Source organism: Geotrypetes seraphini, chromosome 1 (assembly GCF_902459505.1).
Source record: "Geotrypetes seraphini chromosome 1, aGeoSer1.1, whole genome shotgun sequence".
Taxonomy (NCBI): Eukaryota; Metazoa; Chordata; class Amphibia; order Gymnophiona; family Dermophiidae; genus Geotrypetes; species Geotrypetes seraphini.
In genome coordinates, this window is record NC_047084.1 from 299,602,824 (window position 1) to 299,630,518 (window position 27,695).

The following is a 27,695-nucleotide window of genomic DNA, read 5'->3' on the forward strand; positions in this document are numbered from 1 at the left end:
ACTGCATTCTATTTAAATCGTTAAACGGAGACAGCCCAATCTACTTAAACAACCGCCTCTACCAAACTACATCACCCAGACATAGAAAAACACACACCCCTTTCACACACCCGCCAATCAAAGAAGTCAAACGGAAAAAACTGTATAACGGACTACTGGCAACACAAGAAGCAAAACTGGACAACCAAATCTCCAACCTACTGATAACCACCCCCAAATACAAGTTCTTCAGAAAAGAAATAAAAACGATACACTTCAAGAAATCACTGAATCACTCTTAACATATCAATTACCTACCATCCTCCTACCTTCACCCCGCCCCACAGATACTACCAGCTCTTCTCAATTTCTATTGAATTCATCAATGATCTACTGTATCCCACCATTTATATCTCTTTCTGTAAGCCGCCTTCTCAACTTCTCTTGATTTTACCAATGATCCAATATTGTAACCCTCCTTTTATAACTCTGTTGTAATCCGCCTTGAACTGCAAGGTAATGGCGGAATAGAAATCTCTAATGTAATGTAATCATTCTGGGAGCTCTTGTTACCACCAGCTAATAGAGCTCACAGTTGCTTATGGCTTGACTTGGAAATTTTGGGGGTTCTTGATGAGCTCTTTTGGACCGAGCCAGCCACAAAAAAAATGAATGCTATTGCACGGCTTAATTAGCTGATAATATTGACCTACAAACATTGAAATAAGTAACCTGAAGAGCTTTCAATGATTATTTAAATAAAGTGTGCTTCAAGGGATATCTCACTAGCACTGTTTATTTACTGATTGATTTAACTCACTATTTAAAAAAAACACACACATTGGTGTTCCTGTGATGGTGTGTACCATACAGTTGATATGTCGTTTCAAAGTAAAGCAATTGAACGGGCAAAATTTCTCACATAATCCATCAGCACTGAGCAGTCACCTATCTAAGCCAGTCGAAAACAATGATACAACGCATGAGTATAACCAGTTGTTTATTCTTATTAAGTACTACAAAGCGGATGCCTTTGGTACCTGAGACAAGTTCGCGCCTCTAGTCATAACGCACCATTTTCCCCCACTAATACTAGTAGTGAACCAGACGAAAATAATACCTACCAAGCCATTCGTCTTGTATTGACTTGCTTGGAGCACCTAACAGGAAATATTTTGCATTCGGATTACAATAAAAATATGAGTATAGGTTTACTTGTTACACTTATTAATTTGTGCAATTATTCTGTGTCTGGTAAGTTACCAATGCATAGCACTAAAACGGGACAAGATATATTAAACTGTGTTTATGGACTTTTGCAAAAATACAATTTACCTCTGTCAAAACTAACTTCTGTAGCTACAGATGGAGCTCCTTCAATGGCCAGAAAAAACAACTTTTCGAAATAAACCTAAGTTTCTATGAAAAATGACATTTTTGCGGTCCCTATAAACTTAAACCGTGTTTATTTGGCCCATGACATGCTTGTACTACAGTCATAAAACCAGCTGGCTGGCCCAACTGCAATGATCTCATTACAGTTTGAAAACGGAAATACAAAGAGTCACAGCCATCCATCCAGCATGGTCAAAAATGCTTTTCTAGCTTGTTTTGTTTGTCTTAAGTACATAAGCATTGCCACACTGGGATATAAAATCTTGTATCTTGCTTCCAACAGGGGCCAATCTTGGTCACAAGATCTTGGCAAGGTCCCAAAAGAGTAAAACCAGTTTTTATGCTGCTTAATAAGCAGTGGATTTTCCCAAGTCCGTCTTAATAATGGTTTATGGACTTTTTGTTTAGGAACTTGTCCAAATCTGCCAAGCTACAGTAACTTCTTTTACTACATTGTCTCGATTGCTTTTCTTGCTTGCTGTACTGGCTCTTGGGGCTAAATTTCAAAGCCACTTTTGCAGGCAAAGCAGTGCTTTAGCCATGAATGTGAACTTTTACAAAACTGCCCAATCGATACATGGGTAAAAGTAGGTACCTGGGACCTGTATGCAAGTAATTTTACCTGCAGCACCTACAGGGCTGAGGAGTCGGAGTCAGAGTCGAGGAGTCGGAGGAAATTTTGGGTACCTGGAGTCAGAGTCGGAGTCAGAAGTACAAAAAACTGAGGAGTCGGAGTCGGAACATTTATCTACCGACCCCATTTTTGAACTTGGCATACCAATCACGAGCGATTCTTTCAGCTATAGCACCCACTATATACACAGCACAAATGTTGCAAGCAGCTTCTGCGGCCTTAGAACCTTGATTAAAAGCAAAAAGAAGGTGGTGTCGAAAATGCTCATTTCTCTCAACTTGACATTAACGATCTGAAAATTAACCAGTGCTGTCGGAGTCAGAGTCGAGGAGTCGGAGTCGGAGGAAATTTCAGGTACCTGGAGTCGGAGTCTGAAGTACAAAAAACTGAGGAGTCTGAGTCAGAACATTTATCTACCGACTCCACAGCCCTGAGCACCTATACATGTTTCTGGGGGCAGAGTTTTCTCGTACATGCAAACTTTCTATATTTAAAAGCATTTACTTCTCCCAGAAAAATAATGCATACCAAATAGCAGGTGTAAGTATGTACACAGTTTTCCTGTGCTAATTTTCAAAGCAAATAAAAGCATGTACCTTTGCTCTGAAAATCCCATGGAGTCCACATAAAGGAAAAGAATGCAAATTATAAAAAAGTTAGCACCATTACATACTGTACTCTGCCTTTAGCAGATATCTAGAAAATTACAGAAAAGATTAATATAATTAATCATATGTCAAAGTGAAAAAGTACGCAAAAACAAAACAAAACCCCAAGGCAGCTGCAGGCAAGCAATAATCAGAACACATGCACAAATTTGAAATCTTTGCTTCATGTTATATTCTCATGCCTAAGGCACCATAGTAAAATGTTACATTACCAGCTTGGGACTTTACAGAGGGATTAAAAAGATCGGAGAAATTTGGTCCCACTATTTTCCTCACATTCCTATGGGACTACAGTTAATTTAAAAACGGGATTTCAATTGAGTTTCAATGAGCTTTCATTCATAGGTGTCTGGAGGGAAAAGGAAGGGGGAGATGTTCCTCCTTCCTCTCCATCCTTTTTTTTTTTTTTTTTAAAGCATCTAATTCAGATATGATAACGATAGTCCTTGTTCAAAGACCCCAAACTGTAGTTCTTTCCAGAATCAAATGCAGTATACATCCTAGCTCTACATACTAGGTGTCACCATTGAATGATGAAGACTCCCTGCCTTCAGTACGTATCTCCAGACCGTAGAGTGACGCAGGGACAAAAATTCATCCCCGTCCCCGCAGTCTTTTCCTGCTCAAAGCAGAAACATGATTTTATGCAATTTTATGAGCCCAGGGCATTCCAAATATGGAGCTAATACACCTCCCCCCCCCCCGGTAACTTTATTTAACTGGCAGTGGTCCAGCGCGTTCTCCTTCTTGACGGCTGCCTTTTGTTGCAGAGCGGCACACAACACAGGAGCGCAACCTTTGCGCTTCCTGCCTGGTCCCGCGCCGCTCCATGATTGGCTGAGGTCTCTCGTGCATACCCTCCTATGGTCCAATGCCGACCCGACCCCCCTCTTGTGCCCTACCTTTTAATGTCTCCAATGGTCGAGTGGCTACTTTGGGAGCAGGAAAGAGCCCAACTCTTTCCTGTTCCCATTGCTGCTAGAGCCACTCGCCACTGCCAGTCCGAATATTCTGAAAATGGCTGCTGAGGCTGCTCCATGAAAACTCAGTAGCCATTTTCAGAATCTTCAGACCGGTAGTTCTAGCAGTGGCGGGGGCAGGAAAGAGTTGGACTCTTTCCTGCTCCCAAAGAAGCCAACTATACCACTGAGGACATTAAAATGTAGGCTTGGGGTATTACTGTGGCAGCAGTTCCTGTGGCATTACCATGGAATGGTCAACTGTTGCTGCGGTAATACCGGGTAAAAATGGCAACATTTCCCATTACCACGGGAATTCCTATGATAACCACAGATTTCCCGCGGCAACGGTTACCATGTCACTCTACTCCAGAGCATCCCCAGTCCTAAACAACCTAACAAGCAAAAGCAGAGCTCTGATAAACAAAAATGCGAATTTCGCACAGTTAGCTGTATGCAGCTCTTGCCAATGAGTTAGTAGGCTGGTCTCACATTAGAAGAATAATATGACAACAAATATTAAAATCCTCTGAAGTATACACATTACTAGAATTTAATTTATATAGATGTTACAAATCTAAAGCAATTAAAAAAAAAAAAAAAAAAAGCTTTGGAGAAATGATAGATATTTTAAAAGCCCCTGTTTACTACAGTAATACAAGTTAGCTGCATTTGCCAACCCTGCCATTTTTTTTGTACAGTACAAATCATTAATTCTCGAGTGCTCTGCTGTCACCAGAGCATTAGAGAAACAAAACATGTGCAAAGATCACTGGGAGCTGGCTCAAAGACGCCGATTCAGTAACATGGCACCCAACATAAAACCACGCCCCCGCCTAACATACATAGCGCTTATTTTTTTTAAAGCCGCCTAAATTTTTAGAGGCGCCATGCTACTGAATCGTGTTTTCTTGCTCAGCACCTAAGTTTCAATTATTGCCAATTAAAAGGCTTAGTTGACCTCATTTTTCGATTAAACACGGCGCTTAACTAGGCAGGCGCCTCCAAGCTAGGCACCTTTTACAGAATTCAGGCCAAAATGTCAGAAATGGTGCTTTTGCAAGAAAACAAGAGCAAAGAGTAATCACACAATGAAAAGAGAAGGCAGAAAGTTACAGATCACAGATGAGGGGTGAAAAGCCAGAATCTCACTCAAGATCACAAATTGGACTGGCAGCTGATGAACATATAACATCTCTAATCGTTATCTTCAGAACTTAGTAAAAATCTGACTGTACGGCCTGGTATTAATATCCATTAAGGCGGGACCAGATTTGGGGTACAGCAAGGGTGGGACAAAACATCTGGATAACAATGCTGTTCAACAGGCCTAAACCAAACAAACAATGTGATCATTGTGCTGGCACTGTCTATACATCCAGTGTCAATACCTATATTCAGTGCTGTTCAATTAATGCAAATAATAATTATTTATTTATATGCCGCCATACCAGGGAGATTCTAAGCGGCTCACAGCATGAAAAAACAATACATACATTTCAATAAAAATCTTAATAAAATATAGCAAAAATGGCAATACATACATTTCAATAAAATTGATCAGAATAGAAGCGCAGACCATGCAAGTAAGAAACGTAGGAATAAAATGCATCATGATTGAAATGAAAAGAAAAAGACAAAAACATTACGATATCAGCCTATTAAATAATTGAGTCTTTAGTATTTTCCTAAAATCTAAGTAAGAAGAAGCTTCTAACATCATTTTTCCGAGCCATATATTAATTTTAGCGGCCTGAAAAGAAAAAATTTTCTCGAGGAACCTCTTATAACGGCAAGATTTTATAAAAGGATAAGTAAATAACTGCGCTCCTGGCTGAAAATGTGATGAGTTTTAGCAACAATAATGAATGAAGGCTTAAGATGTACAATTCATTAGAGGCCTTCTACTCCTCTGGCAGGATATTCACTGCAAGAAACTTCCTCCTCATCAGTCATTAGCAACATAGTCCAAAAAAGCAGCTACAGATCGACCTTACTCCATGTCAACACTGCTGAAAGAAAAGTAAACACATCACGGGATGCTTGGCTAAAACCTTAAAGCAATTCCACTTCCTAAGTTGTGTCTAGTTACTTTCCACTAACAGTGATGAAAAGGGAGGCCCAGTGATGCTTCAATACCTCAGTTTGCTTTAAACCTATTTTAATCGATCTAGAAAGTCAGCCTCCTAGCCTGATAGTCTGTAGGTAATGGATGGCAAGTTGAAGGACATTCTACTTAGGAGACTGAAATATTTTTTTAAACTAGCAAGTAGAGCGATCCTTACAGAATTTGAAGGCTGGCTTTTCTGCAGACTACAACTGGTAGAGAACAAATTACTGATTTGCAATGCCATCAATAAATCTATTAGCTAATTTAGTAATGCTGCCTTTTTATTGCAAAGTGCACAGAAGGCTTCAAATAGGATCAATTTAGAGGGGCTTGTTTTTACATTCCAAAAGACAAGAGAAGGTGCTTCTGTTTTTGACATCAGCCCTGAAGTGTTTCTCTGTTGCTAGCCTATCAGACAGTTTAGGGTTGTGAAGTTTCTCTGCTCATTTGGAACTCACGGGTTTTCTCTATTTTAAGGCTTAGCAGGAAGGGAGGGAGAACAGCTGAAAATCTACATGACTGCCACACGCTCAATTGAGAAAAAACAAAAAAGACAAACAGGATTTCTGGATCAGCCCCAATTAAGACAACCCCCCCCTAATGTGGCCACCTGCTGAACAGTTCAGCATGACCAAAGATATAGGAATCCTTTTCCACATAGCCGAGACATACGGAGCAGGCACAAACAGATTGAACTGGCTGCCCCCACTGACAAGCTGTATTAACATTCCCCAAGAAACTGGATACTCTCAAAAGAACAAAATGGTTTGCTCCAAAAATCTAAGCAAAGTAAAACTTCACTTATGCTCCCTATCTTTCACCAGCTTACCTCTCTGTTCCCATTTTATAAGGTAGGATACCTTATAAAATTATAACATTGGTATAAATCCAAATAAATAAAATGAAATATAACTTGCACTGGGTTTTTCTTTATTTCACATCTTTTATGCACCTTAACTCTCTATAAACCTGCTCAATCCTTACGTTCCTCTCAACATGAATTATAAACAGTGTCTTCTTTATCGTCAGATCTGTTTTGAATCCATCCGTACATCAATTTTTAGCATACTAGCACCCATGCTTTGGAACAATCTTATCAAAAGATAAATCAAGATAAAAAATTATTACTTAAAAAAAAACAACCATGAGACCATTTCTGATTCTTACAGTAAATGGTGATGGATTTCTTGAGACATAGGGCTCCTTTCACTAAGGTGCGCTAGCATTTTTAGCGTGCGCAAACCACGCACTAAACAAAAAATACTAAAGCAAGCTCTATGGAGGCGTTAGCGTCTAGCGTGCGTGCTAAAACCGCTAGCGCATCTTAGTAAAAGGAGCCCATAGTGTAAACTGATGGTTTATCTTCTATTCTCAAACTTCTTAAATTGTCATTTTTCTCTTCTAAAAATGTTTATGTTGTAAACTACTAAGATGGTATCTATCAACTGGCAGTATATAAAGAAAAACTTGGAAAGGTTTGGGGCAGGTGAGGCTAAATAATATTGACACTGCCTTGCAAAGTCTCAACACCCTTGCTGTCTGTCTAAAAAGTATAATTTAAAACTAAATTATATATATATAATTTAAAACTTAATTATACATATATTTTCAGCCAGGAGCGCAGTTATTTACAATTATCTACAAAACATATATTCGGTATAAAAGAACAATTATAGCAAAAACTTCTAATATGAAAGTATAGCATTAGATTGTGTAAATCACTGAAACAATTACTAACGAACTTGTATTGTGTTTTTAAACTTAAAAATTGGCAAGTGTGAAGACTTGTACAAAGCACTGTGTAATGACTTTAGATACTGCATTTCTGTTGCTTTACCTAGAATTGCTGATAAGCAACATTCCATCTCCTTTTGAATTGTTCATTATATCTATCTATCTTACACGCACACATACTTTTAAGATAATGCCCATTAGTCCACATTTTGTCAAATTTAGGCCTCTGGTAAGCCTTTCTAGTAGAAAACTGCTAATGGTTATCTATTGTCCATTTCTAACAGGTGGTTAGAGTTGGATATTTACTATATTCTCCATGTTTTTATGCTGGAGGTTTCTGACCAGTGTGCTGTGAAAATTTGGCTTCTGCAGAGGGAAGATAGGGATTACACTCACTGCTGCTGGTGAAGGCAAAGTCTTGCTCTCACTTTCCATAGCAAGGGGGAGCTGGAAAGCAATATTCTTAACTACTGCTGTCTGTTCTTAGTCAGAATGTGGGGCCGATAGGTCTCATGAGAACATAGGGCCCTGTGCAGTTCCATTGTTAGAAGAAGTCAGCAACAGGTTAAAAGGGACCTCTTGCCGGTGTGAAGTCATCCAGAAGGATGAAGAGAAGAGGGTAACAGAGAAATGGTGGACAGAGAAATGGTGGACATGATGGTACTAAATACCAAAGGATGGTGGGGAAGGAAAAGACAATGTTCTTACCAAGGGAGTGGGAAGGAAGGGAAGTTAGTGATGCCAAGAGCTCCGTGGAGAGAGAAGTGAAAGCGATAGTATACCATGGTAAAGGAAATCCAGCAACAAGTCATCATGGCACAGAAAAAAGTTTGGGAACCAATGTCCTAGTTCTGCACATGACATAGCATAGAAACATAGAAACAGACGGCAGATAAGGGCCACGGCCCATCTAGTCTGCCCACCCCAATGACCCTCCCCTACCTTTCTCTGTGAATAGATCCCACGTGTCTATCCCATTTGGCCTTAAAATCAGGCACGCTGCTGGCCTCAATAACCTGAAGTGGAAGACTATTCCAGCGATCAACCACCCTTACAGTGAAAAAGAATTTCCTGGTGTCCCCGTGCAGTTTCCCGCCCCTGATTTTCCACGGATGCCCCCTTGTTACCGCGGGACCCTTGAAAAAGAAGATATCTTCTTCCACCTCGATGCGGCCCGTGAGATACTTGAATGTCTCGATCATGTCACCCCTCTCTCTGCGTTCCTCGAGTGAGTACAGCTGCAACTTATCCAGCTGATCCTCGTACGGGAGATCCTTGAGTCCCGAGACCATCCGGGTGGCCATTCTCTGGACCGACTCCAGTCTCAGCACATCCTTATGGTAATGCGGCCTCCAGAATTGCACACAGTATTCCAGGTGGGGCCTCACCATGGATCTATACAATGGCATAATGACTTCCGGCTTACAAAACTCCTGCGTATGCAACCTATGATTTGCCTTGCCTTGGATGAAGCTTGCTCCACTTGATTGGCAGTCTTCATGTTCTCACTGACGATCACCCCTAAGTCTCGTTCTGCTTCAGTTCTTATTAGGATCTCGCCATTAAGGGTGTAAGTCTTGCATGGAATTTGGCTGCCCAGGTGCATGACTTTGCATTTTTTGGCATTGAAGCTGAGTTGCCAGGACCTAGACCAGCGCTCCAGTAGGAATAGGTCGTGCATCATGTTGTCGGACATTGAATTTATGTCTGTTGTGCTTTTGCCCACTACACTGATTAGTTTGGCGTCATCGGCGAATAATGTTATTTTACCTCGCAGCCCTTCTGCCAAGTCTCTTATAAAGATGTTGAATAGGATCGGGCCCAGGACTGAGCCCAGCGGCATTCCACTGATTACCTCCGTCATTTCGGAGGGGGTGCCGTTCACCACTACCCTCTGAAGCCTACCTCCAAGCCAGTTCCCAACCCATTTCGTCAATGTGTCGCCCAATCCTATAGAACTCATCTTGCTCAGCAACCTGCGGTGTGGTACGCTATCGAATGCTTTACTGAAGTCCAGGTACACGATGTCCAGGGACTCCCCAACATCCAGCTTCCTCGTCACCCAGTCAAAGAAGCTGATCAGGTTGGATTGGCAGGATCTCCCCTTAGTAAATCCATGTTGACGGGGATCCCGTAGATTCTCCTCGTTCAGGATCGTATCCAATTGGCGTTTGATTAGAGTTTCCATTAGTTTGCACACTATTGATGTGAGACTCACCGGTCTGTAGTTTGCTGTCTCCATCTTGGAGACTTTCTTTTGGAGTGGAATGACGTTAGCCATCTTCCAGTCCAACGGGACGTTACCCGTACTAAGGGAGAGGTTGAAGAGCGCGGATAGCATGTTCCATTTCTTTCTGACATATGTTATTAATTCCTTACCAACTATTCTCTACCAATTTCACCTGTTCCTAGACTGGGGCAGCAAGGGTGAAGACCAAGATCCTTCCTAAATAATGAAGACACTCACTCTTTCACCTTATGCCTACTAATCAAGTTATACTTCAAAATCCCTTAATATGTATACAGAATGTATTTTTTATTTTCTCCAATCCAATGGAAGTTGGAAAGAATTATACAAAAAAAGGTAGTCCAAGGGCTAAATAACTTACTGAAAATTTAATATTAATAGGATAAAATGTGACAAATGGGAAGAACTTGTAATACAAGTTCAAAAATGGGCCAAATTGGACTAGGGATTCCTGAGAAATTATCGTACTCCAAAAACAGCCCAATGCTTTTCTACAGGAAAAGGAGTCCTAGCTTCTATAGCACAGAAACTCACGTACAGAGCAATTAGGGAATTTCTCCTTTCAAAATGCTTGAACTCTTTCCAAAATCCCCAAACTACCCCCTGCATTGACCCACTATTCCCCAAACTACACCCCCCCCCCCCCATTGGAAAGAAATCAATGAGCCAGGCTCTGCATAGTTTTTCAACTTGTTTTAAAAGAGGCCTGTTTAAAATGCAATGACCACCCCTGCCATTATTATTTAATAAACACTGAAAAGAAAGAGAGAGAGAGAGAGAGAGAGAGAAAGAAAGAAAGAGAGAGAGAGAGAAAAAAAAAGAAAGAAAGAGAGAGAGAAAGAGCTTAGCTTTCCCATCCTAAGTGCCAGATTCCCCTGGAAAACAACAGGACACAACAGTGGCCATAGCCAAGAATCAACATGTATAAGGCTGACAGGGGGCTGGCCAAAATAAAACTGAAAACTTAAAATTACAAAACATAATGCTGCTTGCCAATATGAACTGAGTCAATAAAAGCTAGGTAAGTTGTTTTTAAATAATGGTTGTATTTTGCTTCTTTTTAAAACTATTCCACATTATAATATCTCAGCTAAAATTTTAGCTAAGTTATAGATGCTGAAGCCACCAATTATTACCATAGCACATGAAAAAGGTCAAAAGGTTTCCATGTGCAATCACAAAATGCAATCTGACAAATCAGAGTGCAGGACACCTTATCAATCAATTTCATGTTCTCGTGGTATGGTCCTGGCAAGGAAAGCTTTGCTGTTCTTGGACCCAGCCAGGTCATGTGACCAAAAGATATGCTAAAGTCACTTGACCCAGCAAGCAGAAAAACAGCTCTTCCGTCAACACTCAGCAACAGTAAGTAGCTGCAGCAGATACAATGTGCCACCTCTACCACACCAGGCTCCAATTAATCTAAAGCATCCCTCTTGCAAATAAAGAGAAACACCCATGAAATGGAGAAATGGTTCCCTGCAGGACAGGGCCTGCAATTCTGATATCCTTCTTACCAAGACAATGACAACCAAAAACACTGGTTTTGACCATAAAGTCCAGCAGGGAAGCCTTCAAAAGAGGCTTGTACAGAGCACGGGTCAGGCTCCTCAAGACTACACCGAGGTCCCAAGAGAGGAGCGGTCTGCACAATGGGGGTCTCAATCTGAGAGCCCCCTTCAAAAACCAAGTGACATCTGGGTGAGAAGCCAGAGACCAGAGGCCACTCCGAGTCTGAAAGCACAAGATACCAGATATCTGCATTGAAAGATACAACTGCAATGCTCTAATGGGAGCCTGCTCTGGCTCTACCTGCTCCTTGGCACACCATATGTGCCAAGGAACGTCTTCCAGGTCTTAGCATAGACTGCAAAAGTGGCAGGTCTAAGGAGAGTTGTGACCACAACCTCCAAATAACCCTTCCGAATCAAGGCTGTATGCTCAAGAGCCGTGCCATAAGACCAAAGCATTGGCTTCTCCATTGGAACTGGACCTTGACTGAGAAGCCCCAAACAGACAGGCAGTTTCAGAGACCTGCCTCTCTGCAGACACACCAGATCTGCATACCAAGGTCTTTGGGGCCAGTCTGGGGCCCCCAGGATCACTAGACCCCAATGGATCACTATCCTGAGGATGATACATAGAAGAGCAGCTCTGTGGGCCAGGGATGAACTAGGACATCTAACCCTGCGCTTTCCCGCTTGGCCCATCACTGTAGAATCAGACTGCCTTCGCATTCTTTGCTGTGCCCATGAGATTCATGTCAGTCTACCCCAAGTCTGAACTATGGGGTAAACGTCCTCTTGGACAGCAACCACTCTCCAGGATCCAGAGTCTGTCTGCTGAGAAAGTTGGTTGGACGTTCTCTACTCCCACCATGTGGGCAGCTGAGAAGGTCTGCAAGTGAAGTTCCACCCACTGGAATAACATCCGTGCCTCCAAGCAAAGAAGAGCACTTCTGGTGCCTCCCTGTCTGTTCATGTAAGTCATTGCGGTGGAGTTGTCTGAAACCACCCTGACAGCTTTCCCTGACATGAACGACTGAAACTGCAGCAAAGCCAACTGAATAGCTCTCAGTTCCAGATGATTTATGGATCACTTGCTTTCCGATAGGGCCCATCTGCCCTGGAGAGGGCAGCCACAGCAGAGGGCACCCCAGCTAATGAGGCTGGTGTTGGTCATGAGGATCACTTACATGTCAATTCTGAGAGGCATGCCTTTCGTGAAATGCTCTCTCTGGAGCTACCAACACAGGTTGCGCTTCGCCTCTGTCCTCCAGGGAAACTGCATCTGCAGGGAATGACATTGTGGAGACAATCTGGACAGAAGGGAGTACTGGAGAGGGCACATATGAGCCCTCACCCAGAGTACCACCTCCAAGGAGGCCGCCATCAAGCCTAGCATCTGAAGATAATGCCAAGCCATGGGGCTCGGAAGACCTCAATATGTATATTTTTGGAGGAAAGGGTAGATGCAATAGAGATGTTTAAATACCTAGGTGACAAATACACTTGAGGAGAGTCTCTTTCAACTGAAAAACTGCAGAGAGAGCATGGGGTGAAGTTAAGAGGTGGTAGGCTCAGGAGTAATCTAAGGAAATTTTTTTTTTTTTTTTTACAGAAAGGGTGGTAATGTGTGGAATAGTCTACCAATAAATGTGGTTGAGACAAAGACTGTCTGAATTTAAAAAAACATGGGACAGGCATGTGGGAATCTTAGGGAAAGGGGGAGATAGTGGATACTGCAGATGGGTAGATAGGATCGGCCATTTGGCCTTTATCTGCCATCATGTTTCTATACGATTGCTTTCAAATTATTACACAGTACAGCCCCAGTTTATTTAGTGAATTCTGTTTAACATCTCATGGAAACTCATTATCATCTTAGGAACCAGATAAGGTTAAGTCTTCTGACAGTCAAAAGGATTAGGTCTCACAAACATGCAGTCATGTAGTAAATTAATTTTAATTTGGAATTCCCTTCCTATTAAAATTAGATATTTAACAGATTGTCATTTAGCATAGCAGTTAAATTATTTTTGTTTAGATACTACTGAATTGATGGTTAATCATCAATTTATTTAATTCTTTATATATCAAGCTGCATCTCCTGGGGTATTCCCAGCTCTTTTTCATGTGATCTGCTTTGAACTGAATAGGTACTTTACGTATATGCAGGCTTTACTACTACTAATCATTTCGATAGCGCTACTGCTTGTACATAGCACAGTACACATTATATGCAAGTACTTGCTCTGTCCCTAGTAGGTTCACAATCTTGTTTTAGTACCCGCAGCAATGGAGGACTAAGGGGTCCTTTTATCAAGCCATGCTTAGGCCTTTTCACTGCCTCTGTACACCCAGAGTGAAAAGGGGCATTTTTGGAGGAGTGGATAGGGAGGGAGGTGGGCCATAATTTAAAAAGTTTGACAGGTTGCCAGACAGAACTTAGACAGGGTGGAGGGGGAATCCGGGGTGACTTAGACAGGGTGGAGGGGGAATCCGGGGTGACTTAGACAGGGTGGAGGGGGAATCCGGGGGGGTGAACTGGGTTGTCTGGCAGAAGGAATTGGGCATCCCTCCTGCCAATGAAAAGCGCAATCGATTGCGCGGGTGTTTGGGGAAGGGAGGGCTCTGGCAGGAGGGATTGGGCATCCTTCCTGCTGGAGAAGAGCGCGATCGATTGCGCGAGTGTTCGGGGGGGGGGGGGGGGGGGGGGAGTCCGGCAGGAGGGATTGGGCATCACTCCTGCTGGGGAACATTTGGAGAGGGTTTGGGGGATCGCGCCAGGGAACATTCAAGGGGTCACGGTGGCTTCGGGCAGGAGGGCCTGGGCATCCCTTCTGCTACGATTGTTGCGGGGAGGGGGGGGAGACACGGTTCCAGAATTCTCTAACCAGCGTTGTTTATGATAGACACCAAATTAGAGAATCATGCTTTTAGGCGAAGGACTGGCCCCTCCTTTGACTAAAAGGTCTTGTTTTGGGCATTTGAATCTTGGGTGATTCTTTGGTTGGGAATGTGTTCTAAACATACACATAGTGGCGGTCTGGGCGATTAAACTGCAGAAAATACAGATAGGCCATTCTCGGAAAAAAAACAACACATTTTGGCCGTAATTTTTGAGAATAGACATTTCCCTGTGCCTAGAGACTTAGGCCAAAAGAGGACTTAAGACGTTGTTTTTTATTATGCCCCTCCATGTGTGCCAATACTGCATTATGCTAGCAACAGGACCTATATGCCTGGGTTCCTTTATAGAAAAGGTATCTACCACCCACTCACTAGCTGGAAAAGATATATCTTAGAGGGGAAGGAAGGAAGGAGGATAAGTGTGGCTGCATTTCCCTGCTGTCTATGGAGAATCCCAGTTACAGGAAAGCAACTTCACTTTCTCTGGTAACAAGCAGGGGAAATTCAGGCACACTTAATGGCAAGTTCCACTACTACTTGAAAAGGGGGGGTGGTGATAGATCAAGGAGCATATAGATTCTGAATAACAGATTGTTGAGAACACATATCCTGTGCTGTGTTCTGATCTAAGCAGTAAAGACCAGTAAAATTGCAAAATGGTGAGCTAGGTTGACACGTCACAGATGTTCTAAATCAGGGTCTAACGAAGGCGGGCCACTGGAGAAGAAGCTGTTGCCTTGAAGTGGTGTGAACCAATACTGTGAAGACCATCTGGAAATGATCTGTTTAAAGGCTGAAGATTCCGTGTTGGCGAGTTTAAAAATGATTAACTGATTGGTATGACAGAGTACTGAGGTTTTCTTGAGATAGAAAAGTAGCACTGCTGGAGAAGTATGTAGAGTTAGATACGAAGGATGGTAGAACGTTGGTTTGGTTGAGGTGAAATTCCAAATAACCTCAAGCAGAAAATTCCAGGAGTGTACGTGGGTGGACACAGTTGGAAAAGAATTGTGTGTAATGATAGTATGTCATTAATGCTTGGAATTCGATTACTGTACTTGCCGATATATGGAGGACCTAGAGCAGATGTGAATATATTTTGTACGGGAAAATAGCAGATACCCGTTAAGTATGGTTATAACTAGGATCTTGGTTGCTAGTAAATAAATATGGTTCTCTGTATTGAATGTGGCCCTGCTGAATCTATATATGGAGAACCTAGAGCAGGTGTTAATATATTTGTACAGAAGAATAGCAGATATTTAAGGCTGCTCAACAAGGCAACAAATTCTGCACAAAAAAAAAACAGAAAACATGTAATAAAAATAAAAAAGAGGTTATTTGTGCCTGAAAATATATAATAATACTTTCAATTGTAATAGATGCTCTATGTCCAATGGTATAATATAGGAACAGCATAGGTTTTATACCAAATTGAAAATGAAGGAAAAAGCCTCAGACAAGGGCCCTCCCACCTCCACAAGTGGTTTACTAAAGGTGCTTAAGCGGTCACCTCATTGGCAAAAAACCTTCAATAAAAGATGAAAAAAGCTCTATGCTGTGCTGTGTTATAGAAAACAAAAAAGATAGAAGAAAAACATTTCCACTTATCTTCCGCTGATCGGTACACCGACGGTGGCCAGCGTTTCACAAATCTGCTGCCTCAGACTTTAAAGTGGAATGCGAAACGCATCTCCTGCATCTGAACATGTCATTTTATAGCAAAGATCTGGACTCTGGAGTAGGGAATGGCAGAGAAGGTGGTAATTTTGCTGGAGGGTTCCTTTCATGCTGGTTGCCATAGAAAAAAAGATTCTTACTAGATGGTAAGGATCCAATTTGTCGTTTCATAAATTTTAATTTTTTTAAATCTGCTGTCTGTTCAGAATACTTGGAGGAGGAAGCAGGTGGTGGTCGACACCTGCAACGAGCTGTGTTTCAGAAACTGCTGCACGGGTACCCTATTGCTTAAAACTTGAGCCAGATACAGAATGTTTAGTCTCTGTGAACCTGCACAAGCTGTGGAAAGGCTCGGTGTTGTGGGGTAAGAGCAGCGGCCCTATGCTGGTAACCTGGCTCTTCCCAAAAAGAGATCACCGCCACCATCACCAAAACTAGGTGTGGGAGGGCGGTAGGTGCCAAGGCTGGATCGGCTCCTGGCTTTACCTCTCCCTGCAGTGCCCTGGGGGAAGTAGCCTGCTATTGCTTAGGTCATTTACCTTTCCATGTAGGCTGCTGCTGCTATTTTAAGGCAGATCATGTGCTGCTTTTCTGTACCACAGATGAAAAAGGCCGGCAACGAGGGAGTTGAATATTGCACCGTGCTGGCGCCTATGAAGAATGCGAGGCAGCAACTTGTAGTGGTATCGCTGCATCCAGAGGTAAGCAAGTGATGGTTCTGGAAGTCTCTCTCTTTTATTCTTCTCCCAGCCCTGTTCGCTGTGGCAGTGCCAATACATGGCCCTGGAAGGAGGGAGCTAGCGGGAGCAGCTGATAGTTACGATACAGACATTTCATAGTCACCTCCCCCAGGGGTGCTGATACAGGACCCTGGGAGGAGGGTACGAAGAGCTGCTGGCGGATGTGAGCCAGACATTCCCTTGTCAGGTCATAGAGCTGAAGAGAACCGCCACTGCTTATGCTGGAAGAGCGTCACTAGTGGGGTCCGCAGGGCTCGGTGCTTGGACCCGTGTTCTTCAACATCTTTATAAACGATCTGGACATGGGTACGATGAGCGAGGTGATTAAATTTGTGGACGATACGAAGCTATTCAGAGTAGTGAAGACACAGGGGGATTGCGAAGATCTGCAACGTGACATAATCAGGCTCAAGGAATGGGCATCGACATGGCAGATGAGGTTCAACATGGATAAATGCAAAGTGATGCATGTCGGTAACAAAAATCTCATGCACAAATACAGGATGTCCGAGGTGGTACTTGGAGAGACCTCCCAGGAAAGGGACTTGGGAGTTCTGATCGACAAGTCGATGAAGCCGTCCACACAATGTGCAGTGGCGGCGAAAAGGATGAACAGAATGCTAGGAATGATAAAGAAGGGGATCACGAACAGATCGGAGAAGGTTATCATGCTGCTATACCGGGCCATAGTGCGCCCTCACCTGGAGTACTGCGTACAGCATTGGTCGCTGTACATGAAGAAGGACACAGTACTACTCGAAAGGGTCCAGAGAAGAGCGACTAAGATTTTTAAGGGGTTGGAGGAGCTGCTGTACAGTGAAAGATTAGAGAAACTGGGCCCCTTCTCCCTCGAACAGAAGAGATTGAGAGGGGACATGATCGAAACATTAAAGATACTGAAGGGGATAGACTTAGTAGATAAGGACAGGTTGCTCACACTCTCCAAGATAGGGAGAACGAGAGGGCACTCTCTAAAATTGAAAGGGGATAGATTCCGTACGAACATAAGGAAGTTCTTCTTCACCCAGAGAGTGGTAGAAAACTGGAACGCTCTTCCGGAGTCCGTCATAGGGGAAAACACCCTCCAGGGATTCAAGTCAAAGTTAGTCAAGTTCTTGATGAACAAGAGCATACGCTGGTAGAGCTAGTCTCAGTTACGGCGCTGGTCTTTGACTAGAGGGCCGCTGCGTGAGCGGACTGCTGGGCATGATGGACCACTGGTCTGACCCAGCAGCGGTAATTCTTATGTTCTCTGGGAGGTAAGGTTTCCGTGGCGGTCTTAAAGGGCTGCAGGATCCACCTATGATGACTCCTTTGTATTTTGAAAGAGTTTTAGTTGAAGAAGTTTATGCTAATACATTTTTCGGATTCATATGTCACTTGCAGTGATAGCAGTTTTGTTTGGCTGTTGATTTTTCTTCTCTTTCATTTATTTCATTTTGTTTTTAATAAAAATCTAGTGAGTGAGGGGAGAGCTGCAACCATTAGGAGAGGCTGAAGAAAAAAAATGGTTACCAAGGGGAGGAGCTACTGATGGCGGGAGTCCCTGCACATGCTTAGTAAGTCAATCTGAGGACTTCACCACCAAGTGTGCCGGCATTTAGGGGAAATGCAAGGGGCTTGTCACTGGAGAATTGCTTCTGACTTCAACTCTGACTCCACCACCCTGCTCTGAACAAAAAGTAGTTTCTCACATTCCCTTTCTTCAGCTTCTCATGATGACTCCTGATCCTCGAGCACTCCATTCCCTGGAAAAAGTTCCCTTCTGATACAATACTCTGATATTGTATTATTTTTGTATTTCTTCTTTCCCTTCTTACTAACAGAATACATCTTTAGCATATCTGTATATAACTTAAATAGGCTATTTATCATTCTGTTGACCCTCCCTTAAACTGCATTGATCTTGTCAATTGCCAGTCTTTTTACTTTCTGCAATTCCTGGATCCTGCTTCCTGAAAAGGCAACACATACCACCACCACCACCCCCGGCTGAGAAGAAAGCATCATCGTGCAACGACGACACCATCTGGCAACTCAAAAGATTGAGATCACAGAGAACTCTCTCTGCTCAAGTGAATCCGATAGGACTAAAAAGGAGTCTAAAAGGATGGCCATTTGGCTTAAGCTCCATAACCCAGCTAGGTGACAGCAGATTCCAAATCCAATTTCATGTTCATTTGGGACAGATAATTGGAGAGGAGGCAGAAGACTCACCTTGGTGTTTGAGCTGTGTTGAACTTGTACTGTGTTTTAATTATGTATGTTTTACTGTAATCTGCTTTGAATAAGAACAGAATAAAAATCATAAATATAAACTATGGAGGGAATGCCTTTGAGTGGATAATGACAGCAGCTACCAACTACTGGGAATGTGGACAACCAAGATTAAGTTTCAGATGACATTTCCTGCAAAGGTACTGAGTAACCTCAGACCTGCTCTCTGGGATAGGGAAGTTAGAAAAAAACTACTATAAAAATACCTTTAGGTAAATAACAAGCTCAAGGTGCCACAGCCTACTTGGCCAGTTTCTGTTAGAGGCAGGACCCAAGAGGAGCAGAAGAAAGGCTGTCAGGTTTATGCAAAATGGAGGCATATTTTGCTGTGCCTCTCCAAATTTCTGAGACCATCTTAAATCTTCCCTCAAGGATCCACTTCTAGAGCTGGGAAAACAGGATAATTAATTGCACTGCTGAAATGTACACACCACTCAATATGTCTCTATTTAAGAATTCTGAATAGGGCACGCAGCTCAATGTGGTATAAAGATAGACGTACTTGTGGTCTGGACGATCAACCACCTGGTCGTCCAGATAGACGATTTAAAAAAAAATAAATAAATTTGGACGTATGATGATTTGCCTTTCAAGAATAGACATTTTCGCAGTGCTGACTTTGGGTGTTTAGTGCAATATGTTCAAATCGGACTTAGACTAATGTTTTGATTAAGCCCCTCCACAGAAATAACTGTTTACTTATTCTTAGTTATATCCAATATAGAGAAGATTTTGCTCTCTTGTATCTGTGCCATGCTGTATCTGGCAGTTCTACAGAAATGATGCATAGAAAGATTATTAGCAGTACATTTCAGAAAATACTTTTTGCTGAAGAGGCAGTAGACATCTGGAATCATATATGGACAGAGGTGTCGGCCACCTCTGAGAGAGAATTCAAGCATGGTTGGGTGAAATACAGAGGGTACCGGGAAGGTCAAGAGATGGGCGGTAAACCATGTGGTCTGTAGTGACATAGTAGGCAGGTCAAGGAATCCCTAATCTACAATGCTAGGAGTTGGGAAGCTTGTATTCAGCTGGCAGAAAAGGCCTGCACTACTGATTTTCTCAGGTGTAAAATCATAAAGCACAGATTTAACAAGGACATTTACCATACCTGCCAGTCAAACAGGATGTTGGAGAGGCCCTGGCTTGATGATCAGGAAGAAAACAGTGTGGTTAGGGAAGTTATTGTACGAGCAGGAGTTGGTCCCGGGCAAAAAAATAATCCAGGATAGTAAATCTATTCTTAATATGCACAAAACCTCACAGAGATCAAGCAATGAGCAGAGTTTCACTCAAAGGTAATCCCTCGACAACCGGCTTTGTGTACAGTACAGATGAATATTAAAACTATGTGAACTTTGCCATACTTTGTGCAGCTGTGTAGTGGAGCTGTCTGCTTTCTGTGCACACAAATTTCTAAGTTCACTTACACACATGCTTCAAAGATTTTTCACCCCCCCTCCCCCAAAGACTACAACCATAAACTCACTAATACAGAGAAAAATTCATATTTTGTATCTGTGAAATTCTCTCTCAAGTATATAAAAAAAAGGTTTTAAAAAAGCTGGATGAGGGAGGGGTACCGCTCTGTAATGCTAATAAAGAGCAACCATATTATGGTATCTCTTTGAAGATTGTTTTTATGTTTATTTTATTATATGTTTTTTAACTATCCATTTGTTTTTATTATGTGTTCATTTTAAATACTGTGTATGTAAATTTTGTAAGGCCTACATCGATGAAGTCATCCAGGAACTGTCCCAGATCACCGTACAGGAACCTGGCAGGACCATCCTCGGGACGCCAATCCTGCTTCATTGGGACCAACAATTGGAATTCAGGAGGAGGCTGACGACGCTGACTCCTGGCAGCTGGTAACCTCCTCCACAGGCAAACACAAAAAACCTTCCTCATATACTGTCTCTTTTTCTCACACACAGGGTAGTTCTACATCAACCCCGCAAATCCCATTGAGGAACAGATTCCAGCTGCTTCAGGGAAGACCTGACAATGAGGAACAGGAAGATATCCAGTAGGAGGTTCCGGTCCCAGAGGCATCAGTACGGCCCTCCCCTAAGAAGCGTAGAGTGGTGGTAATTGGGGATTTAATGCTGAGGGGCACGGAGGGCCCAATCTGCAGACCAGATATTCAATCGAGAGAGGTTTGCTGTTTGACAGGAGCCAGGATCCGGGATGTAACCGCCTGCTTGGACAGTCTCATCAAGCCCCAGGACCACTTCCCCATGCTTCTTATCCATGTCGGAACCAACGATACCGCCAGGAGTACCCCGGAGAGGATACCTGAGGACTTTGGTGCCCTGGGTGAGAAGCTGAGGAGGTTGGATGCGCAGGTTGTGTTCTCCTTGATCCTTCCAGTAAGGGGCAAGGGAAGAGCCAGAGAGAATCGGATCCAGAAGGCAAACGACTGGCTGCAAGGATGGTGCAAGGAGATGAACTTCGGGTTCCTGAACCACGGAGAGGCACTACAAGGACTACAGGGACCAGATGGGTTGCACCTGTCCAGCAGAGGGAAGAACGTCTTTGGACACCGATTAGCCCGCCTACTCCATAGGGCTTTAAACTAGGTAAGTTGGGGGAGGGTACGGGCACTAATAACCTATCTAATGAAGTAAGCTGCAAATACCATTTAAGATCTGAGGTATATACACATAGCAATCATGGATCTGGGGGGGGGGGGGTGCTCACATTTCCGTGTTCGGGGGGGATACTGACATTTTCGAGTCCGGGGTAAGTTCACACTGTGTTTCAGGGTCTAAGGAGAATACACACATTGCAAACAATACCAAAGGAGCCGATGGAGCTCAATCGGGAATATCACTAGATAGCCATAACAAACCTAGGATTTGGAAGGCTATGTACGTCAATGCCCACAGTTTGGGCAACAAGATTCTGGAATTGGAGACGGAAATGAGGGGCGCCGACCTAGATGTGGTGGCGATATCCGAAACCTGGCTTACGGACTCCCACAGGTGGGACATGGTCATACCGGGTTACAATTTGTTCCGCCGAGACAGAGAGGGCAAAATGGGAGGAGGGGTAGCACTATATGCCAAAGATGACATCAAAGTTACCAGAATCACAGATGTTAGGTACACAGGGGAATCCCTTTGGGTAAATTTGGCCAGGGGAAAGGACAAATGCCTGTACCTTGGCATAGTATACAGACCTCCAAGGCAACAGGAAGACTTGATATGGAATTAATCAAGGACATAGAGAATATCACCTTGCATGGGGACACAGTATTGATGGGTGACTTCAATATGCCTGACGTGAATTGGAACACACTTTCCTCTGCAACCGGCAGCAGCAGAAGGCTATTAAACTCTATAAAGGGAGCAAGACTCAAGCAAATGGTTTTGGAGCCAACTAGGGATCAGGCGATTCTAGACCTAATACTTACCAACGGAGAAAGTGTCACAGATGTCTCTGTGGGAGACACGCTGTCATCCAGTGACCACAACATGGTATGGTTTAACCTCAGAAAAGGTTTCACCAAATCCAACACATTAACTAAGGTCCCAGCTTCAAGGACACCAACTTCGAGGACATGGGGGAATTCATCCATCAGTCGCTGCAAAACCAAGCAGAGACTGATAATGTAGAGGAATTGTGGTCAACACTGAAAGCTACCATACACGAAGCAACAAACCGATTTATTAAATCTGTAAGTAAACGACGAAGAAAAAACAAACCGCAGTGGTTCTCTACGGAGGTCTCCAACCTCATAAAAGAGAAGAAAAGAGCATTCATCTCCTTCAAACATTCAGGGAAGCATGGCTCCAGGGAAGACTATCTGGCCAAGTCAAGAACCGTCAAAACAGCAGTCAGAGAGGCCAAATTGCAGGCGGAGGAGAATCTAGCAAAGAATATCAAAAAGGGCGATAAAGCATTCTTTAGGTATATTAGTGATAGAAACAGGAACACAGGAGGGATAGTACGCCTTAGGAAACCGGACGGGAACTATGTAGAATCGGACTCCGAGAAGGCTGAACTGTTAAATGAATACTTTTGCTCAGTTTTCACCCGTGAGGCGCAGGGATCCGGCCCTCAGCTACCAACAGGGGATAGCTCGATAGACCCGTTTTGCAGCTTCGAGTTTACGCCCAGTAGTGTCTACAGTGAACTATCCAAACTCAAGGTTCACAAAGCTATGGGGCCAGATAACATACACCCCAGAGTACTCAGGGAGTTAAGAGACACCTTGGCGAAACCACTATCAACACTCTTCAATCTCTCCCTTAGCAAAGGAAAAGTCCCGCTAGACTGGAAAACGGCTAATGTCATTCCACTCCACAAAAAAGGAAGCAGGACGGAAGCTACGAACTACAGACCAGTGAGTCTCACATCAATAGTGAGCAAACTAATGGAAACTCTAATCAAACACCAATTGGATACGGTCCTTAACGAGGGGAATCTGCGAGATCCCCGTCAACATGGGTTCACAAAGGGGAGGTCCTGTCAATCCAACCTGATCAGCTTCTTTGACTGGGTGACGAGGAAGCTGGATATTGGGGAGTCCCTGGACGTCGTGTACTTAGATTTCAGCAAAGCATTCGATAGCGTACCACACCGCAGGTTGTTGAGCAAGATGAGCTCTATAGGTTTGGGAGATACCTTGACTACATGGGTGGGGGACTGGCTAGGAGGTAGACTTCAGAGGGTGGTGGTGAATGGCTCCCCCTCCGAAACGACAGAGGTGATAAGTGGAGTGCCGCAGGGCTCGGTCTTGGGCCCAATCTTGTTCAACATCTTCATAAGGGACTTGGCTGAGGGGCTTCAGGGTAAATTAACGTTATTCGCCGATGACGCCAAATTATGCAATATAGTGGGCATGAACACAACAGGACCTGAAAACAAATCCAAGACCGATAGTATGGCACACGACCTCCTCCTACTGGAGAATTGGTCCAGGACCTGGCAACTAAACTTCAATGCCAAAAAATGCAAGGTCATGCACCTTGGCAACAAAAATCCATGTAAGACTTACACTCTTAATGGTGAGATCCTAGAGAGAACTGTAGCGGAACGAGACTTAGGGGTAATTATCAGTGAGGTGGAGAAAGCTTCATCTAAAGCCAGACAAATCATGGGTTGCATACGAAGGAGTTTCGTTAGCCGTAAGCCTGAAGTCATAATGCCATTGTATAGGTCCATGGTGAGACCCCATCTGGAATACTGTGTACAATTCTGGAGATCACATTACCGCAAAGATGTGCTGAGACTTGAATCGGTCCAGCGAATGGCCACACGGATGGTCACGGGGCTCAGGGATCTCCCGTATGAGGAACGGCTGAATAAATTGCAGCTCTACTCCCTGGAGGAACGCAGGGAGAGGGGGGACATGATCGAGACATTCAAGTACCTCACGTGACGTATCGAGGTGGGGGAGGATATCTTCTTCTTCAAGGAACCCACGTCAACACGAGGGCATCCATGGAAAATCAGGGGAGGGACATTGCATGGCGACACCAGGAAATACTTCTTCACTGAGAGGGTGGTGGATCGGAATGGTCTTCCGATGCAGGAGATTGAGGCCAGCAGTGTGCCTGATTTTAAAGCTAAATGGGATCGAAAGGTGGGATCTTTTCGCAAAGGGAGGTAGGGGAGGGTCATTGGTGTGGGCAGACTTGATGGGTCTTGGCCCTTATCTGCCGTCACTTTCTATGTTTCTATGTTTAGTTTTAAATGGTATATAAAATTTTAAAATAAATAAATAAATGTTCTCAAGGCTCTGCCCCCTAGATTCTGAATAGAGAGGTCCAACAAAATAACTTTTGAATATAATCATCATCCTACTACTAATACCCCCATTTCCTTTTCATGTGTGCATAAGTTTCCAGTTCTCACTTCAAGTGACAGCATCTAGTTCAGCTTCTTTTCTGGATTGTGTTAGGAGTAACACTGAAGCCATCTTCCTCTCTCCATCACAGAGTACCCTATCTGCACAGCCCCCTCCTCCCCCCCACTGCAGTCTGGTCCCTCTGTTGACATTTTTCCACATGAGCACTCCTCTACTTCTCACATCTCTCAAAAAACACGGAAGATATAGCAGCTTCTCCATCAAGGTCACAACGTTGCCTTGACCTGGTACTTGCATATCTTGACCTGTCCCATCCCATCCCAGGCTTGGTACTTTTTGCTTGGAACCACCTAGTGGCCATATATTTTATATCAATCTCCAGTGCATTTTTTATTTTCAAGAAGGCAAATATTAGTCCCTCCCTTCAAAATTATATGGTTAAGCTGCCAAAATGAACAAATTGAGATAATAACAAAGGCTACAATCAAAATACAAGTTTCTGGTACCCACATTTCAAGACCATGTACTTAGATCTCAAAGTTTAAAATATGAACATAATGTCAAACAAGCTGTGGGTGAGACCTTTACACAGGAGGTTGTAGGGTTGTAGATTTTATACAGGAGGTTGGTAGACTTTATACAGGAAATTCTTCTTTATAGAGAGGGTGGTGGATGAATGGAATGCGCTCCCGAGGGAGGTGGTGGAGAGGAAAACGGTGACAGAGTTAAAAAAAGCATGGGATGAACACAGAGGATCTCAAATCAGAAAAAATTAAGGCCAGTACTGGGCAGACTTGTCCGTATATGGCTGTTTGGTTGAGGATGGGCTGGGGAGGGCTTCGATAGCTGAGATGGTTTACGTTCAAATCTTTTTATTAGAAGGAATAGGAAACATTAAACAACAAAGACAACAATGGCAATGAATAAGCTTCCAGGAATACAAAAGTCAATGCGTTGTAGAAGTAAAACAGAAAAAACAACCCCCCAGCCCTGAACTCTCCCCCCCCAAACATCCAGTTCCACCCGTACAAACCCCCCACCCCCATCCCCAAAAGCAAACAGAAGCTAAAAGATGAAACTCCAAATTGCCAAAGGCCCGTGCTCTGGTGACCCCCGGCAGACCCAATGAAAAGTCCATCCCCCCCTCACCTAACCGGAAAAAAATATTTAAAAAAAAATTGGACTGCGGTGACCGATCCTGGGAGAAAGTGCCACGAACCTCAACACGGCCAAGCCAGAGACTGCGCCCTCTAGGAGTTAAGGAGTCCAGATTGACTCCCCACACAAGCAAAAAACGACAACAAGGGTGGCCAACGGCCTCACGGGCCTCTCACATGGCCAAATTATGCACCATCGCTCTCCAGGTCCAAAAAGAGGGAGGCTCAGAAAACAGTCCAGGATTTCAAAATGCATTTGCGAGCAAGGAGACACACCTTACGACACCAGAGGGGACCCCCTTTAGGAAGGCCGCGAAAGGCCCCAGGAAGATCAAGAACCAACTGCTCCACATTACCCACAATGGTGCTCAAAAATAAGCCACGGAAGTAGCGAACAATAGCCTTCCAAAAAACCTGTATAGTCCAACAATCCCAAAAAGAGTGAGCGGGCTGAGATGGTTTAGATGGGCTGGAGTAAGGTTTGATGGAAGACTTCAATAAATGGAACCTAAGCATAGAACCCGGCAGAGCTTTAGGCTCTGGCCCAGCAATAGCTAAGAAGAAGGAAAATTTAAATTAAGTCAGTAATTTAAAGAGTGGGTAGGGTTGGGAAGACAGGATGGACCATTTGGATCTTTATCTGCCATCATCTACTATGTTACTATTTATGCTTAGCTTTCAAGAACTCATTTTTTCTGGTGTTATTCTGAGCGACTGCGCAACACAGAATTTCTGCAGAATTGCACAGTCATGCAGAATTCCCCATTTCCCTTGTAGAATCTCTGACAGTGTCAGCTATTGGGGTCGCGAAATCAGCAGCGATTCCCACATGCTGCCTGCCGCTAACCTGGAAGTCCCTCCATAGCTGAGGAGATGCTTACAGGCAGGCAGCATGTGTGAATTGCTGCCGGTATTGCAACCCAATGAAGCAAGCCTTACTAGGAAGAGTACTGGTGAGAAGAAGGAAAGATGCTGCCACAGAGGGAGGGAGGGAAAGGGTGAGAGGAAGGAAAGATGCTGGCACAAGGGGAGGGGAGGGAGTCATACATGGTGAGGGGAGAGGGTGAAATGTTGCACATGATAATGGAGAGGAAGAAGGGATAGATGGTGCATTGAGAGGGTTAACCCAGGGCACAAGACAAGGGGAGCGAGAGATGGTAGACAGTGGGACAAAAACAAATGCAGTGGGAGGTAGAGAATGCTGCATGGGGAGGGACGCAAGGGAGGGTGAGAGAGAGGGGTGTTGGACGGGCGGGAGAGAGAAATACACAGGAGGGGGAGGGGGAGAAAGAGGAAGATGTTGGATCCAGGAGTAGGGGAATCTAATAGAATTGATTTCAGGAAATGAGCCCCTTAACCTTCTTAAAATACTTAGGTATTTCCTGAAATCAGCTGCTATTAGATTCCCCTACTGTAAAGAAGGTTAAGGGGCTCATTTTCAAAGCCTATTTTCTTTACTATTTTGAGAAATACCTACAGCTATTTTGAGAAACTAAACTAAACTTTAGGTTTGTATACCGCGCCATCTCCGCAAGTGTAGAGCTCGGCACGGTTTACAGAATTAGGATAGAAAGGAACTCCAGAAAAAGAAGGGTAATAGGAAAGGAACTAAGAGGGTAGAGAGGGGTCAAGGTACCAGAGAGCGGGAGGTGTTAGATTTTTGAAAAGAGCCAAGTTTTCAGGTGTTTGCGGAAGAGTTGGAGGGAGTTTGAATTTCTGAGCGGGGAGGTGAGGTTGTTCCAGAGTTCTGTGATTCTAAAGGGGAGAGATGTTCCTAGTTTTCCTGTGTGGGATATACCTTTTGTAGAAGGGAATGATAGTTTCAGTTTTTGGGAGGATCTGGAGGAGTATTTCTGTTTAACAACTGAAAAAAAAAAA

The 27,695-nt window shown here is 43.6% G+C and overlaps 1 protein-coding gene across 5 annotated transcripts in view; it reads right to left on the bottom strand.

Annotated features, from left to right (window-relative positions):
* LOC117364830 (rho-related BTB domain-containing protein 1-like) overlaps positions 1 to 27,695 on the bottom strand; it is a 194,000-nt gene that overhangs the window by 148,028 nt on the left and 18,277 nt on the right. The gene's annotated exons all lie outside the window — the stretch shown is intronic.